The sequence below is a fragment of the Sinocyclocheilus rhinocerous genome, unplaced genomic scaffold (genome assembly GCF_001515625.1).
Source record: "Sinocyclocheilus rhinocerous isolate Xijiao unplaced genomic scaffold, SAMN03320098_v1.1 scaffold157, whole genome shotgun sequence".
Classification (NCBI taxonomy): Eukaryota; Metazoa; Chordata; class Actinopteri; order Cypriniformes; family Cyprinidae; genus Sinocyclocheilus; species Sinocyclocheilus rhinocerous.
Window position 1 is genome coordinate 711,856 of NW_015665038.1, and position 5,243 is coordinate 717,098.

At 35.7% G+C, this 5,243-nt stretch overlaps 1 pseudogene; it reads right to left on the bottom strand.

Annotated features, from left to right (window-relative positions):
• The window catches only part of LOC107731025 (cip1-interacting zinc finger protein-like), a 6,011-nt pseudogene extending 2,859 nt beyond the window's left edge, over positions 1 to 3,152 (bottom strand).
• Between the last annotated feature and the right edge of the window lie 2,091 nt (positions 3,153 to 5,243).

Genomic DNA, 5,243 nt, shown 5'->3' on the forward strand with positions numbered 1-5,243 from the left:
ATTTTTTAAATGTGAGTTACATACACTACACTAACAAATTACTGTACATTTGGGGTTCTATTCAGCAAGGATGCATTAAAATCATCAAAGGTGACTGTAAAGACCTTTACATTGTTACAAAAAAAGTCTGTCAAATAAATGCTGTTCTTTTGAACTTTCTATTCATCGAAGAATCCTGAAAAATGTGTCACATTTTCCACAAAAGTATTATAAAGTACAAATGTTTTCAACATTGATAATATGGCAAAACTGATGTTGTGAATGTCATGACATTTGACTGTGAAAATATGAAGTTTAATCAACAGCCTAAATTGTGTAAGTGCCTGCTGTGATTCAGTTGACTATAAAAATGAATAAAAAGTGTTTTCAATTTTAGAAATTACTTTACTTATTTTTTTAGCTTGTTATTACTCAAAAAACAAGTTATGGTAGTATAAAAAGAAGTTATATTATAAAACATATCAAACAAAACAAGAAAATAAAGGTGCTATGAAATTATTTTGCCACTTTGTACTTGATACACTATGTTTAAAGTCATTAAATCAAAGTTTTAAAATAGTATAAATGTTTTCCAAAAATGTACGAAACCAACATGAACACAAAGATTAGAGAATTGTTTTAAACTAGATTTTTTAAAATGTCCTTCCTTATCTTGGGTATCTCAGACCGTTACTGACTCAAAACCGTTCTGACAGTGCTACAGTGTTTGTTTGTACGTCTTTCGGATGAGACATTAAACCGGGGTCCTGACTCTCTGTGGTCATTAAAAATCCCATGGCACTTCTCGTAAAGAGTAGGGGTGTAACCCCGGTGTCCTGGCCAAAACTGCCCCCCTGGCCTTTGTTAATCATGGCCTCCTAATAATCCCCATCCACTTGATTGGCTCTATGACTCTCTCTCCTCTCCACCTGTAGCTGGTGTGTGGTGAGCGCACTGGCGCCGTTGTCCTGTGGCTGCCGTCGCATCATCCAGGTGGATGCTGCACACTTGTGATGGTTGAGGAGAGACCCCCCCCACATGATTGTAAAGCGCTTTGGGTGTACAACAATACACAATAAAGCGCTATATAAATGCATCATTCATTCATTCATAACTAAGCTAAATGTACACACTACACCTCTAAAGAGTGGAAAGCATCACTTACCTGTTTGTGCCCTGCAGGGACTCCTGGGTTTGTGGTAACAGTGTGGCCAGACAGGTGTTGCTCAGATGCTGGATTTCCATCATACGCTGCTGGTGATCTAAACTCATCATGTGAGTCTGGAAGCCCTGCAGAGGTCAAACACTTCACTGAACACCATGATCAACCGACTCATCACCTCGTTAACGTATAGTAAAGTCTCACTTGCTGGTCAGGACAGGTGACGTTACAAATATAGCAGCTGAATTTGACTGAGTTCGCTTCTCTCTTTCTCGCCCTCACGGCCTGCACCTGCTGCCATCTCTTCAGGTGAAGTGCTGAAGGCTCGACTCTCACTGCTACGCTGGATGGTCACCTTCAGAGACATACCAACACCCTGCACCTGAACGACACAGCTCTTGTTAAACAAGTATTCCAGGTTCAATACAATATAAACTCCTGCTGATTAAGTTGAGGTGTAGTTCTTTTTAAAGTGGATAATGTCTTGTTATGATATAACTCCTATGGGTAAACAGTGTTTTACAGATACAGTTACATCAGAAGCTAAAAGACTGGACAAAGCTTTACACAGACAAGGTTGGTAAGCGATTCTATAACACCTATAGCCTTATGCTAACACATACACTACCATTTAAAAGTCTGGGGTCAAATTAATACTTTTATTCAGCAAGGATGCATTAAATAGATAAGAAAAAGATGATTTCAAATAAATGCTTTCCTTTTGAACTTCCTAGAAAAAAATATACCACAGTTTCCACAAAAACATTAAGCAGCACAACTGTTTTCAACATTGATAATAATAAGAAATGTTTCTTACGCAGCAAATTAGCATATTAGAATGATTTCTAAAGGATCATGTGACACTGAATGACTGCTGGAAATTCAGCTTTGCCATCACAGAAATAATTAATTAATTAAAAAGAATTTTTTTTAATAGAAAACAGTTGTTTTAAATTATAATAATATTTCACAATATTACTGTTTTACTGTATTTTGAGCAAATAAATGCAGACTTGGTGAGGATAAGAGACTTTTAAAAAAACATTTAAAAAATCTTACTGACCTCAAAAGTTTGAATGGTAGTGTATAATGTTTCTTGAGCAGCACAACTAAACATGCATTATAATATACATGTTACTTTTCTGAGGGTCACCTGAAAGTATTAAGTGGCAAATTATTATTTAAAACTGATGTACTGATGTTATTGGGAATGTTACTGATGCTGGGAGACTTCACCTCTGCTGCTCTGTTCTGATCCACACGGTCTTCTTCAAGCTGTGCAGTGCCGTTATCATCCTCTGCATCATTTAGAAGGGAAATAAAAGCAACTTCAACATTTCAACAACACAAGGGTACATAATATGTTAAACTTGCAGATCTAGAGTTTGACAGCAGCATAGTAATTCAAAAGTAAACACAGAGTGTGACATTTTCTCAGTCGACGTGTAGTTTGCCTGAGGCTAAAGAGACAAACACAGAATGCCGTACAGTCACAAAATACCTTCATGGTCTGAAATGTTTGCTGAGTTTGCTTTTGGTGGCTGCTGCATCTTATCTCCATTTGCAGACTCTTCCTCCAGTTCATTCGGTCTGTCCAAATGAATTATTGTGAGTATGTCACATGAAACACAAACACTGCACTGATTCATTTCAGTCTGTCTGCTTTAAAATTCTATTTATTGACAATTACCTCTGAGCTCTGTGTTTTTTCAAAGAAGGCTCTCCTTGTTCTGGGACTGAAGAATGAATTTGTCCAACAGTACCTTTGGGATCATTTAGTGTATGAGAAGGAACATACAATTTGTGCATTGAGGATCTTTACATAGAATTTGACAACACATTTTATAATGAATATAAAACTGGTTAATAGTCTAGTTTAAGTGTAGAAGCATCTCCTCAAGTGTTTAGTGTGTACTCACCTATTTTTCCCATGTCTCCGTATTTGTTTTTCTCGTTTGTTGATTACATTTCTCTAACTATGTTTAGCACATTCTCTTTCTTTCTGCACTGAATTCTTCTTAAATTAAAAAAAGAAAGAAAGAAATAAAGAAAAAAAGTGAAACATGCAATGCCTCATCTCAATTGACACAAATAAACAATCAAAACAGATACAAATCCTTAATTATAAAACATTGTGTTCTTATTACTGTTTATCAGCAATAATAAGAACATAACGTAAAAGGCATTTAAAACAAGTTCAAGATACAATTTAATAACAAAGATTTGATCTGCTTCGATGCAAATTTAACTTGCTTTGATGCAAAATTTCACTCACATTGACACAAAAAATACAAGCCATGTGATCATACAAATTTTATTTGCAGTAATACGATGATATATAGACCTTAGTCAGGGAGGCGGCATGTTTCATTTTTGACATGAACAAAAACGAAGCTGTGAAGAACAGATTTACAGAAATTTTTTTTAATTAAGTGTTACAACTGTTCATATACCAAAAAATCTTGTCAGACATATTTAGAACAAGAATCATTAGATGGCATTAAAGGAACACTCCACTATTTTTGAAAATAGGCTCATTTTCCAACTCCCCTAGAGTTAAACAGTTGAGTTTTACCGTTTTCGAATCCATTCAGCCGATCTCCAGGTCTGGCGGTAGCACTTTTAGCTGTAGCTTAGCATAGATCATTGAATCTGATTAGACCGTTAGCATCTCGCTCAAAAATGACCAAAGAGTTTCGATATTTTTCCTATTTAAAACTTGACTCTTCTGTAGTTACATCGTGTACTAAGACCGACGGAAAATGAAAAGTTGCAATTTTCTAGGCCGATATGGCTAGGAACTATACTCTCATTCCGGCGTAATGATATTACGCAGCGCCTGAAAATAGTCCCAGCTAGGTAACTTCCAATAAGACTATTTTCAGGCTCTGCGTAATATCATTGCTCCTGCTGCACCCATGGTACGGCAGCAAAGTTCCTTGATTTTTACGCCGGAATGAGAGTATAGTTTCTATTTTCAAAAATAGTGGAGTGTTCCTTTAAAAGACTCCATTCATGGATCACAGAGTGCCTTATTTTCACAGTTTACTTTCACAAAAGTTACTTGAAACATCAAAGCAGACACTTGCATTTAATATGCTTTCTATGTATATAAAATCACTTTTATAAATGTAATTTGATGCAGACACCAAAATGTGATGTCTCTTTTTTGACCCCCATACAATGGAAGTCAATGGTAACCAAAACTGTTTGGTTAACAACATTCTTCAGCATATCTTCTTTTGTGTTTAGCTAGAAGCATACAGCATACATTAAAATTTACGAAAAACCTCACCTTTAGATATGAAAACAAGCCTCACTCCATCAGTGTTTATGGTAGATGACTCTTCCTCTGGTGCTGTGGTGTGGAGGTTACGGACAGTTAACACTAGTGCGCCATCAACAGGCTCGGAAGAAGAATTCATTTATCAAGAAAATTGCCCTTTGCTTACTCAAAAATACTGAAAACCTCTGTGCAATAAAAGTCATCAGAGAGTATTACGTCAGGGATAATGCACAGTCAGCAGGTCACTATATGGAATTTCATGCACAAGTTGAAAGCAATGTTATTGGCACGATTTGATCCTTTAAAGGGTTAGGTAGATCACCCAAAATGAAAATTCTGTCATCATTTAGGCTACTCACCGTCACGTTGTTCCAAACTCGTATTTGATTACATCTTTTGTCCATGCAATGAAAGTGAATGTTGACTGAGGCTGTCATTTTGCCTTCTGTGGTCCATGCAAGGAAGTCATACAGGTTTGGAACAACATTAGGTTCAATAAATGATAGAATATGAATTGTATGTGTTATATATCTATTCATTTATATGATTCTGTAAGACATATCAACTCTTGCTTAAAATGAAATTTCTCTCCATTATTTTTGTCATAACTAAACGTAATGTTGGTGGTACACAAGTAAATTCTGCTGTGGATGTGCTCTAGTCTATACCGTCCAAAAGTTTTAGGTAGTTAAGATTTCTAAATGTTTTTGAAAGAAGTGTCTTATGTTTGCCAAGATTACATTTATTTGATCATAGATGCATAAAAAAACAGCTATACTGTGAAATATTATTAAAATTCAAAATAACTATATTATT